Source organism: Lactuca sativa, chromosome 8, assembly GCF_002870075.4.
Source record: "Lactuca sativa cultivar Salinas chromosome 8, Lsat_Salinas_v11, whole genome shotgun sequence".
Lineage (NCBI taxonomy): Eukaryota > Viridiplantae > Streptophyta > Magnoliopsida > Asterales > Asteraceae > Lactuca > Lactuca sativa.
This window is the reverse complement of record NC_056630.2, coordinates 151,590,299-151,604,448: the sequence shown is the minus strand read 5'-3', so window position 1 is coordinate 151,604,448 and position 14,150 is coordinate 151,590,299.

The following is a 14,150-nucleotide window of genomic DNA, read 5'->3' as shown; positions in this document are numbered from 1 at the left end:
TGCGATTGACCGTGATAGCTCCAGTGTTGGACACCATTCGTGGGGCACAAGCCAAGGCTGTGCAACCTGAGATGCAGAAGAGGGAACGGGTTGTTGGTTTGGTTTCAGAGTTCGTTACCAATGGTCGGGGGCTTATGACATTTCAGGGGCGTATCAGGGTACCGTTTTTGATGGAGGAGGCGCATCGGTCGAAATTTTCGATCCATCCAGGGGCCACTAAGATGTATTTGGACCTGAGAAATGAGTATTGGTGGCCCTGTATGAAGAGGGATGTCGCGTGGTTTGTTGAGAGGTGCTTGACCTGCCGTAGGGTTAAGGCCGAGCACCAGAGGCCGCGTGGTAAGTTGCAGCCATTGGAGGTTCCTGAATGGAAGTGGGAATAGATCACTATGGATTTCATCACCAAATTGTCAAGGACTGTTAGAGGAGTTGATGCAATTTGGGTGATTGTGGACAGATTGACGAAGAGCGCTCACTTCCTTATTATCAGTGAGAGTTCTTCAGCAGAGAAATTGGCGGAGGTGTATGTGAGGGAAGTGGTATCTCGGCATGGGGTGCCGATCTCATTTGTTTCAGACCGTGATGTGTGCTTCACTTCCAGATTCTGGAAGAAGTTTCATGAGGAGTTGGTTACTAGACTGCATTTTAGTACCGCATATCATCCCCAGACAGACGGTCAGAGTGAGCGGACGATTCAGACGCTCGAGGACATGCTCCGGGCATGTGTGTTGGATTTCGGGGGTAGGTGGGACGCATATTTGCCCTTGGCAGAGTTTTCCTATAGCAACAGCCATCATTCGAGCATTGGTATGCCACCCTTTGAGCTGTTGTATGGGAGGAGGTGTCGGACCCCCATTTGTTGGGGAGAGGTTGGACAGCGGGTGACGGGCAGTACAGAGATCGTGCTTCAGACGTCAGAGCAGATCCAGCAGGTCAGACAGAGGTTGTTGACCGCTCAGAGCCGACAGAAGAGTTACGCAGACAAGCGTCGGTCCGAGCTTGAGTTCCAGGTCGGCGACCTTGTACTCCTGAAGGTCTCTCCTTGGAAAGGAGTGATTTGATTCAGGAAGAGGGGCAAGTTGGGGCCCCGATATATTTCCTTTCCGTGTGATCGCGAGGGTAGGCCGGGTAGCTTATCGTTTGGATTTGCCAGCAGAGTTGGGGCAGATTCATGACACTTTTCATGTGTCGCAGCTGAGGAAGTGTATAGCCGATGAGTCGGCGGTGGTTCCATTAGAGGATATTCAGGTGGATGCGAGCCTGAATTATGCTGAGAGACCAGTGGCTATCAGAGATCGGAAAGTCAAGGTTCTGACGAACAAGGAGGTATCCCTGGTGTTGTTTTAGTGGTAGCATCGGAAGGGGTCAGAGATGACCTGGGAGCCGGAGCGTGAGATGCGTGAGCAGCATCCAGAGCTATTTGCAGAGCGAGACTTCGAGGGAGAAGTCTAGTTCTAGTGGGGGAGAATTGTAACAGCCCGGATTTCCGGGTATCTTTTATTCATGTATTTTTGGTGTTTTGTAAGGGGACTCTGTGAGTTGGAGCTCAAACTCGCCGAGTAGGATCGCGGTTCTAGATGCGTGTTCGTACCTGGACTCGGCGAGTCCAAGGGATGGACTCGGCGAGTCTGCGTTGTTTAATGAAACCCTAATTTCCTAGTCCTAAGCCCTATTTAAAGGACCTTATGGCCCTTCATTGCCGCTACCTTGACCTTGAGAGCACTAAAACAGCTGAGATTTCTTGTGAGTGAGATAAGAGGCCATTATTCACCACTTTTGTGTATGTTTGCAAGAAAGGAAGGGGAAAGGAACGCTAGAAGAGTTGGGAAGCTTGGATCTACTTCCATTTCGTCAAAGGAAGCTTCTTGTGGTATCATTCAGAGCTTATTCTCGTGTTTTTGTTGTTATGGTCAAATCTAGGGTTTCTTCATGCTTTGTTTGCTATGTATTTGGAGTGTGAGAGGTCCCATGGGGATATGGTACCTAGATATGGACTTTATTAGGTCCAGAGAGTCCCAAATGCCATGCTTTATGTCTTCCCTTTTGAGTTGGAAGTTTAGGTTGCCATTTTAGAGGTCATTTCTTCAAAAGAAGCCTTGTAGGCGTTGCATGCTAGCCAAGACTGTGACTTTACGTGACGAATGAGCTTGGGAGGGCCAGATCTATGAGTTGATGGAGCGGATCTGACCTCAGAAACGAGATTGAGTTGATGCATGGCATGGACTCGTCGAGTCCGAAGAACAGACTCGGCGAGTAGCATGAAGATTGTCCTTAACCACTCAACAAGTGGTCTTGTTGAGTTAAGGGTGGACTCAGTGAGTCATGGAGAGTTAAAGAGGGTTGACAGGTGGACTGAGTCGAGCTGGAACTCGCCGAGTTGTTCTTGAGACTCGGCGAGTTGAGTCATGGTGGCCCCACGATTCATGCCAGGTGAGACTCGTCGAATTGGGGGGTACTCGACGTGTCAGGAGAGGATCCTAGGGAGTCAGTGAACATATATAGACTCGCCGAGTCGCCATAGTGCACTCGCCGAGTCCGGTCAAAGTTGACCGTTGACTGTTGACCAGAGTTGACCAGTGTTGACTTGATAGGGGTAGTCAACCTTAGTGGTAAGAGTGTTAATTAGAGATATACGATGTTATAGGAGGATTATAGCTCGGAGGATCGAGCACGAGTGATTTCCAGGATTCGCGAGTTATCGAGACATACGAGGTGAGTCTTCTCCTTATACTTTATGTTGAGTAGGTAATCAGAGTTAGGTGATAGAGTATTTGTATGCCATATGTATGTTATGTGTTGTACTGCATTATTTCTATGTGATTTATGTTGTGCATGTTTATAGAGTTGGAACCGGAAGGTTCCCAGAGTTTGAACCAGTGGGTTCACAGAGTAGGGTCTATGGACCCACAGAGTTATAGCCTCGAGTGGCTAATATGTGTTATGTGTGGTATTTTGAGGAACTCACTAAGCCTTGTGCTTACAGTGTTAGTGTTGTTGTTTCAGGTACTAGTGATGACCATGGGAAGGCGCCGGCTTGATCTGTACACACGCATGGGATTTTTTTATGATATGTGATCTTGGGATTTTGTATGATAAGGATTGGAGTTTTAACTTGATATTTTGTTTTAAATTAAATGAAAATATTTTTATATTATGCAAAAAATTATTTTGAAATTCATGGTGTTACAACAATGCTTCATCGGACATTGTAATGTAGTTTACAAATTTATTCCTGGTCTGACACTACCGTCAGGGGTTATAGCTAGAAACGCTATATGGGGGTGTTAATCATGTATAGATCTATACATATCTTCCCCGCTCACTTAAAATTTAACGATTGTAGGCCGAGGTTAGCTGAAAAACTAATCAGATAAAGGATGAATTGTTGTTCTCATTTAACACTTATTTGTTTAACCTTATAGTATGGTTTATCGATCTTGTAATCTTTAGTTTTTTTCTAATATGATTTTTTTTCCATAATTATACTAACATATACTTTCTTTTATATATATATATATATATATATATATATATATATATATATATATATATATATATATATATATATATTATAATTATCGTAGTTTTTTATGTTCTTGCTAGAATATTAAGATAGAGTAATAACTACGGTTATGCTTATCCTTAAGGCTTGACCAACATAATAACTAGGTAGTTTGTTACCCTATAGTATTTGCTAGTATAACGACTAGGTAAAATATTATTCTATGGTTTTGTGTAATATAACAACTAGGCATATGTAGCATCCTAAAAACTAGGGCTAAGTTTTTCATTTTTAATATAATGTAACATCTGTTTTTAAAAAGGTTACAACCATTTGTTCATAAATCATTATTCCGATATCTAATTTAATTTGAAGATAATGTGGAATCTCAATCATAAATCTGTTAATGCATGTGTAAAGTTCTTCCTTCGCAATCTTAAGTATCTGCAAAATATTTAATGCACAATTATAAGCACAAATCTTAGTGAGTTCCTCAAAATACCATATATAGAACATCACAATAATCAACTAACAGTTATCAGCAAACTCTAGACACTATTAGCAATCCAAATGGGCTAACAACATGCCATGTGGATTAACAGCGCACCTCATGGGTTATCAGCAACCTTGGTGACTATTAGAAGTCCCATGGACTTACAACATTCCATGAGTTATCAGTAACTCATTTCACATATAATAAAAATCAATAAATAATACCCAGCTGATCGAAACGCATATGCTACCACATATGCAAGTATAGTGAGAAGACTCGCCTCACGAATATTAGCGAGCAAACAAAAACTAACATATTGGATAGATAGGTACTAAGAGTCAACCAAGGTCAATGTCAATGGTCAAGGTCAAAGTCCACTTCAGCAAGTCGCCACATCATGGCCTCCCATTGCCATGTCGTAGAAGAAAAACGAAAAAATAGACGGGCATCCCCTAATCGCCATGTCATGGACTCCATTGGCCACCTAGTGGGAACTGGGTCTGAATAACTTAATGCATTAATTTGTTTTCCTTTAACCTTAAAAGCACCAAAGTTTAACTCTAGTCCTTCCCAAGGTCTTGATGGACAAGTTTCCAACTTTACCCATTAATACATCCCAATGAGTCTAAAAAGGTGGAAGATTTATACCGTCCAAATATCCACAAGATGGTGTAAGATTTGAAGTGATTGACTCTTCCAACTAGGAAGCACACCGCTCCATCTATCAAAAATGCAAGCCAAAGCTTCAAACTTCAAGAATCACCACTACTATAATAAGATTCTCTCCAAGGAGGCTAGGATTTTTTTGAAAGGGTTGAAGGCTACAAAGGATGCCCTAATCCCTGATATTAAGTGTTTAAATATGGATAAAAACCTAAAAATCATGGTCTTAAGCCACAGCTTCCACGTCGTGGCCTTTCTACCACGCTATGGCGATCACTAAACACACTATCATGCATAAAGTACATAACGTCCTAGTGCTCCAATCACCATGTCGTGGCATCTTGTTTTTTTTTCCAAAAATCAGATCTCCAATCCCACGAAGTCCTCACCTGATCCAATCTGGGAACGATTGTTACAATTCTTCCCCACATAAGTGAGATTTTGTCCTTGAAATCTGGATCGGTTAGAATTTTAACTACACTAACACAACCCATATGATCCTACCAACCATTTCAAATAATCAACACATCCATAATAAAATGGGGAGACCAACCAGAACCCAACTTATGCCAAAAACTAAACCAATCACTTGAAACACTCAGCTTTAACAATGACCCAACTCATAGCGCAGACTACTTAAATAGAATTACCAAAACCGTATGTACTAAACATCCCTATCAAAGTACTTCACTAACCGGAAGCCCAACAATGTAAGCGCTAGAAACATACATATCAGTCGACGATTATCTGCTCGTTGTACGTACCCTTTGGTCCCCTAATATAATGCTCATGTTTCCTTATAGGCATTAATAAGATGATGTAATTGTTAGGGTCAACAATTCTAACCTATTTGATGTAATAAAATAGAATTATTCGAGCATTATGTGATTTATGTGTAATTATGTGCAATATAGGTGCTTATAACAATATAATAAAATACTAATAAAATATGCGTCTAAAAGAGAATAATAACTAGACCAAATATCCTTGAAGAAAGTTTATGTAGTCGTGAAAAGGATTCTGGAGATATAAGGAACGCTCTAATCCGACTTATAACGAAGATGTTCTAAGTCGTTGAAGTTTCATGATTAAACATACACAACTCTGCGTATCATAAAAAGTAAATTTTTGATAAATTAATTTTTAGCCATGGTAACCTAACAAAAGTCGTTGTAGTCGTCAAACCGAGAGCATGCATATAGAGAATGTCTAAATATGACTTTATTAGAAGAAGTTATGATTTTTCTAAAATTCATCATAGCAGTATACAACTCGGAAATTAAATTTTAGATCATATGATTTTTAGCGGAAACTATCTAAACGATAGTTGAAGATCTCATTAATAGGAGTTCAATGATTTAAATACAGTCGAAAACGAACGTCGGATGACAAAGTTTGGAATTTTTAACAGACTTTAATAATCTATGCCTGTTAATATATAGCTTTAAAAATAAAGTCAAAATTAGCCGATGGAGGCTAAACGAAAATTGTAGATCTCCTCGATAGCTACATGTGGATATAAAGAATGTCAGAAACGGAGCTCACAATATCTTGCAGCCAGATGTTGACACGTGGAACATTACTCTAGTGTAATGCTTAAGTAAGCCCAACGTACTACCCCATGGCAGCCAATAAATAGGTGACAAATTTCACTCATTTTCTTCACAAATCCTCATCCAAACTCTTCCAAACCCTCCCAAAGTCCCAAGGACTTGTTCTTGTACTTCTTAAATGTTAGTAGCGAAGCTACGAAATGTTATAAAGCCCCAGGAAATACAGCTTTCGGTTTTCATGTTCTGCCCGCACAAAGTTTGATTTTTCGCTAAACCAGTTGTAAGTTGAGTTTCGCTTGCTGTGCTTTAAGTGTAACTTATATTTATGTTTATAATCGTTATTATGAACTTATAAATAAGATTTATCAGTGATTCTAAGTCATTATACTAATTAAACTATTTACAAGGATGATGACAACACTAGATTTAGTGAGGTGCTTTGAGTGGGATTTCCAAACAGTATACCCTGTATACCAAAAGGACCTACATCTGATATAATCTTAGCTGTCTGTACCTTATCAGCTATAGATCAGTAGAATTTAAATTAAGGATTAGTCTAGACTAATAATTAGTTGCAAGAAATGTTAGACTAAGACTTAGTGATGTAAGGTCACACCTTATGATCTGATGAGGTAAACACATGACATGTTGATCTATCAGCGTCTGCTTCTACACATCAACAGTGCCATCATATCAAGTTTACCAGCGTTAGCACTTAGTATAGTTATTCTGTGTAATCTTTGTATGTTGGTCAATGATATAGATAAATATAGAATATATAATAGATCCGGAATAAGATAGGTTCTTTTTATAGATTAGATAGAATCCTATTAATCATGGAATATACATGCATAGAGTAGTATATATAAAACATTAGGGAAAACCCTAATATTGTGGTCATGGTAGTTGTGATTATGGCTTTGTGTCAATCGTCTTTGTGACAAACATGTCTTCTTGGTGAAGACAAAATCTCTTTTCTTGGTGAAAGGAAAAATTTGGAGCACTTCTATGTATTTACTTTCTGTTGATTATTTTTCTTAGATTAGTTTTACATTTCTTATTCATACTTGAAGTGTATCAGATCATAAAAAACCTTTAATTGATATCAGAGCAGGTTTGTGATACAATGAAGTAATCATGTCGACCACTTTCGTTGTTAAGTCATATGTCTATAACCAGATCCCTCCATTTGGAAAATACAACTTCTCTGATTGGAAATCAAAGGAAATGAAATTTCAAGAGTTTAGGATTTCGATATGCTCGACATCGTCTACTAAGGTCCTATGGTTGCTATGCATCAATCATCCAATAAATGGTGCATCTGGCGGTAAGCTAAAAGGGAAATTTGTTCCTTGTTTTTACAAGGAAGAGAAAAGGATGTTGAATCTCAATGTGAAGGCTATCATCTTCTTTTGAAAAGGAAAACTCTTCAGAAGATGAATCTAAGTGTCTCATGGCTCAGGTTGTTGAATCTCACATTAAAACTTCACATGAAAGCGTTAGGATCCTTAACGTTGATTCTCCTCACATTGCTGATCACCTAAAGTCAGCATGGGATGATGCATCAGTGTATCATGTAAAAAAATCGTGTTAATCATTCCTCTATTGATAATTTCAAAAAAGATGACACGGTCTTTCTCTTACGTTTCAAGTTATTGATCTCAAATAAAGAAAAATCTCCGCTCAGTCTTGAGCTAATGATTCTCAAAGAAAAAATCCTTTCTCTAGAAAAATATCCTTCTGTTTTAGAAAAGGATAACACTTGTATCTTGCTTACCAATGATTTTCTTCACACTAAAAAACAAAAAGTGGTTGATCATGCTAATCGCACTAAACTTATTTTGAATTTATTGGCATCCTCTCACTTTAATGTAACAAGAATCACTCCTTCCTTCACATTGCTACCTCCTCATCTCATGTACCTAAGAATACATGTGGTTTGAAAACATCAACATAATGTTGGTGAATTCATAGGTTCTTTTGGTTTTACAGTTAAAATAGCTTTATCTTTTTCAGATTTTCGATGAAATTCTATTTTAAGACTTTACTTTGTAGTATATATTATTCTTCCATACTGTCCTATTATTTTTCTTTAGAGAGTTCTTACTTCTTTTGATTTTTGTTACATACTATTACTATTTAAATGCGCTTCCCTCTATGTAGTTTATTTTATTAAGGTTAGCTAAGCTTTTGTTACAACAAATTCCTATTATCGAGCTTTTAACTAGATATTTCTCCTGCACAACGTTTCATCAGACATTTTAATGTAGTTTAGAAAGTTATGCATTTTGTGACATTACCATCAGAGGTTCTAGCTAGCAATCACAGGTGGAGGTGTTAGTCCCCTATAGATCTAGACATATCTTTCCCGCTCACTTAAGATTTAACAATTATAGGTCGGGGTTAGCTAAAAATTAATCAACTAAAGCATGAATTATCGTTCTCATTTAACATGGCTTTGTTTAACCTTATAGTATGTTTTTTCGATCTTGTTATCTTTTATTTTTTTTGATATGATTTTCTTCAATATATATACTAACATATACTTTCTTATATATATATATATATATATATATATATATATATATATATATATATATATATATATATGTTATAATTATCATAGTTTTTGAATTTTTATTGGATATTATAAAGTGGGAACAATTCTATCTATTTTGTGGTCAAATGCTTTTCTAAGATGGCTCACTTTATTCCGTGTAATCGCACGGCTAATGTTGTTCTGGTTGCTCAAATTTATTTTCACGATGTGTATCATCTTCATGGTCTTCCTACTTCTAATGTTTCTGACCACGATACACATTTTGTGAGCCACTTGTGGAGGAGTTTATGGTGTATGGTCAACACTTAGCTAAATTTAAGTAGTGCATATCACCCACAGATAGACGGCCAAACTGATGTTATAATCGTTCATTTGGAAATCTTTTACGTAGTTTAGTAGCGAATTAGCCCAAAACATAGGAATTAAAATTTCCTCAGGTTGACGTTGAACATAACCATGTGGTTAATCGTAGCACAAGTTTAGCCCTTTTCACGCGGTATAAGGCTAACCACCATGGGGCCCTCTTGACTTGCTCGCTTTGCGCAGTTAAGTGCGACCACATACTATTGTCGCAAACTTTATAGCTCAACTAAACCAGATTCACAAGCAAATCCATACCCAATTTACTACTAGCACTACGAACTTTCAAGCACATGCTGACCGGAAACATCGTGTTGTTGAGTTCGAAGATAGTGATTTTGTTTGGGAAATTCTAACTAAGGACCATTTACCTACTCATGAATATAACAATCTTGCTACTAAGAAGATCAGTCCTATCGAGGTTTTGGAGAAGATTAATCATAATGCATACTGCCTTCAACTGTCAAGTGATATCCATACATCTGATGTGTTTAACGTGAAACACCTTGTGCCTTTTGTTGGTGATTCTTTGTCTGATGTGTTGGGTTTTAGTTCAAAAATAGTTTCATAAACTTGAAAATTATTGCAACAGAAGACTTTAATTTTTGAAATAACATAAGCATTTCATACCCACTAAGGATCTTCTTGTAAGTTATAGAAAGATTAAAACACCAACTAAAGAAGAGGTGAAGAAATAACAACCTTTGTAGTTCTTTGGGTCCGCTCGTGAGGCTTGGAAGTTGGTGAAGAATGTGGAACCCTTGAGACACCAAAAATGACTAAACTTGATGTAGATGCTAGTCCAAAACTCTTAAACCCCTAAGCTTTAAATTCATAACCAATATAGACTTAAAGAGAGATTGAAGATGCAAGTGTTCTTCAAGTTTTCTAACAAAAACTAGAGAGAAGGGGAGAGGGAAGAGACGATTCGTATATTGTATCAAGGAATGAATGAGCTAATAATCCAAGTGCAAGATCTCTTATTTATATGCATAAAGTGAAGTTATTAACCATTAGTCCTTATCACTTTAAGCAAACTTGTCCCCGTTGTCATAAGCATGTCTCCCATGCCTTTAAAGAATGATTAGACAAGTCATACACTTCTTTTTATGCATATCTTGAAAATTGCATATAGTAGAAGAAAGAAAGTCAAACTTCTATAAACTCTTTTATAAAATATAAACCTTGTCTTTTATGAAAAAAAACAAAAGGATTCAACTAGTCCAAAAGTTTGTACATGACTTATGAAACATACCATATTATATATATTAAGTTATTTGTTAATTGAATTTATTATTTCCATGAAATAAATAATTTCCAATTTAATTATAAGAGTTTTTATTGAATATTTATTAAAACCAATTTCTAATAAATAATCAATTATATCAAGTTGTTGTTAGTGTGAACTATTACTATCATATGTTATTTAGCAATATCTGTGCGTCCCCAAAATGCATGTGTATCATTCACATCCGTTTGATGGTATGGAATCCCAATCAAACAGATGATGTCAGATCAAATAGAAGTGAACGAGAAGAAGAAGATGATGAATCTTGAATGATATGATTAGAATTAAGTTCCTTACAATAGATTCACACACACAAAATGCTCTCTTCTTCTCTCTAGTTTCTCTCTTCTCACGTTCATCAATCTACTCCTCAACCCTAACACCTATATATATATATATATATATATATATATATATATATATATATATATATATATATATATACAAGGGGAACATGGGCCAGAGAACATGGGCCGTAAATGGGTTTACGGCCGTAAACACCAAGCTGTTTACGGTCCAAGACACAAATATACATTTTACTAGAAAAGTAAAGTATAAACCATATTTTTGACCCAACAATCTCCCCCTTAGTTCATAACTTTCTTTTCTTAATTGACCCAACAAGCTCCTCCTAAAAAGTAACTGGCTTTTCTTGTCAATCTTCATCGAGAGCTTGGCTTCAACATTTATCTTCAATGAATGACTTCATCTTGAGAACTTGGGCAATTCTTCAAGATTTGGCATTGAACGCACATTGGGTGAGGAGGCTTGACGTACTGATTCTTGAAAGATAGCGCTTTCAGCTTGAGAATATTTAGAGAGAACAACGGAGAGAAATATTCTTCTGGATCACTTCAGCAGGTTCAAGATAGCAGCAGACTGATTAAGGAGACTTCAAGGCAATCTGTCACATAATCTTCAATTTCAGCTTCACCTTGCTTCTTCTGGGGTTGAAGGATGACTGTCAAAAGCATAATCTTCATTTCTTGCTCCTTCGAATGAGAATTCTTCGATGATCATGGATGAAGCTTTGGCTCAGAAATCTTCGACACAAACTCCATGAGTTTCATCTTCACCTGAATTCACTTTTCAAGACAAAACAAAACTAAAAGAAAGATTAGCACACAATATTTTTTGGGTTTTTCATATTTTCTAAAAAAAATAAAACAGAAGCAACACTATTTTTTGATTTTGAATTTTCTGTTTTGTGTTACATTTTTGAATTTTTCTAATTCTCCCCTAAATTTGTGAATAGAGGAATACTATGAACAAACTTAACAAAAAGAAAAATATTTAGGATCAAAGTTGTGAGACAACTTAAACTTGTTTATCAGTACCTTCACTTTCATGAGTAGATCTGGTGAGTTGTCGGTATTGTGGTCCACTTAAACACGAAGGATATCAATAAACTTTTCTAAATAAATCATTTAGCTGACGACGACCACGGGTATTGTTGTCCACTTAAATTAATCAACGAGATCTGCAAACAACCTCTAAATGGTTCGATTTTTAGTTGCACTGGAACGTGTTCCCCACTTCCCAATATACCCTGGTTATCAAGAACTTCCAAAGAAATCCTTACTTTAGGTGAGTAAACAATTATTATGGAGGAAGTTAGATTTAGAGATAGATGCATATGTTGTGTCCCAGGTCGGATCTATTTCAATCATGCAGAGGGGACAACATATGACTAACAGAGATAGAGGGTTATAGAAATAGTAGGGTGCATATGCTGTGTTCCAGGTCGGATCTTCCGATCACGCAGATGAGACAACATATGGCTAACAGATAAGAAGAATTTCATAGATAAGAAGTTGCGTAGAAAGAGTTGCATATGTTGCAATCCAGTTCGGATCTTCCGATCACGCAAAGGAGGCAACATATGAGTGATAGATAGAAAGCAAGAAAATAATTTCCTACAAACCTACTTTATCAGAACCCCCCGGTAGCCCTATCAAAACCATAATTAAGGACATATGTCCGCACATCAAGGAAACGTTGAACCACTGTTCTAGATGCGTATTAATTTAGTGTATCCCGTGGGTTCCCGTGTTTATCTCACTGCTCAATCTACCCGAGCGTCGTATGGTCAGTCCAAACAACCCTATCTAAATCCACACTTTCAAATCCTTCGTGCCTACCAGCACATTGAACACAGAGTCTAGACAATTCAGATATAGTCCTTTACACATGTTTTAGACTGCCTGTTATCACATTCTTGATATCACTTCCCAATAATAACTACTAACGAAAAGCTATTAATAAAATGAAAAATTTTCATAATGAATCAGAGTAAGATAAACTCAGGAGAATAGAGAAGAAAATGCAAACCGTAATTCACCGATTGAATTTGCATCCAGAAGGTCTAAGAACAGCACACATAATCTCAGAACAAATCCGAAAGTTCTTCATGCCATTAAGACCAAACCCCATGAGTGATCCCTTCCTTTTGTTCCTTTCCCACAAAGGACACATGCTCTCAAACAAAGTTCTGAGTGTTGCACAGTTGAGAGATGCCTCCTATCATGTGTCTGGAACAGCCACTGTCAACAAACTGAAATTTGATGATATACGTCCATAGCTGCTCCGACACAGAGCGGGATCAGTTGGTCTTTGGAACCCAGTCCATTTTGAAACTGGGTTGACCTTTTTCATCCTTGCACGGTACTCTCTCCCATGACATATCCTGCTTATCACAAACAGAAGATGTAAAAACCATAGAGTAATTATGTGATTTGGAAGAGTGAGCCTTTGGAACCCATTTGAAGTTGGGTTTAACCCAATTATTTTTTGATTCGATGGGTGGCTCAACACTTGCTTTTGATCTTGATGTCGGCCATTAAGATGACTTTGACCTAGCCAATCTTTGTTTTGCTGGAGCATCTCTTGGGTTGAGCTTGTTGGCCGACACTCCCTTCTTGCCTTTAGGATTTGGATTCTTGGTCTTGTGGGTTTGATTCTTGGCCTTCTGCGCGTTCCAATCACCATTGTCTGAACGTGACCTGGAAGGGTTTTTTTTTTAATTATCTCCCACTTGGCGTGTTTTTCCATCCTTGTGCGTAGTAGGGAACGTATGCGTGATTTCGACAGTTTCGGGCAATATGTCTAGGTGTTCAATAGTGAAAACAAGTCTTTATCTTCACTATGAAGTTGTTTCTTCCTGTCCCTGGTGGCGTATCCTTGCCTTGTATCTTATTACTCCCACATGCACAATTACAACAGGCACTCTATTTCATTTGAATTGGTGCCCTATATTTGTCAACGACAAGTTTGTTAGGAGTAACAAAATTCGAAGCAACAGATTCTGAGTTCAAGGCCTCATTGGTTTGTTCAGTAGTGTTCTCCTTATTCTCATCTTCTGCTACTTTACCTGCACAAGAAGTAGAAACATTAGTATTTTCAACCTGAATACCTGACACAAATCCAGCTGGTTTTCCATATTGAAGATGTGCCTCCTTGTCAATTTCTTCCTATGTCATAGGGATAGATGTGTAGTTATGATTGAAAGGTGGAGGAACACTATCATACCCTATACCTTTTTTTGATTATCTTTGAATTTTAATTGGGTTTCAAATAAGGACTCGACTGTCTGACTTGACACAGTATAATTTTTGAAACTAACATCAGTTTTTCCACACTTAATTTTCAAAGTGTCAAGTTCTTCAGTTACAGCAGCAAGTTGTCTCTTAATATAGTCATAATTTTCACACTTGTTGCTATACTCTTCTTGA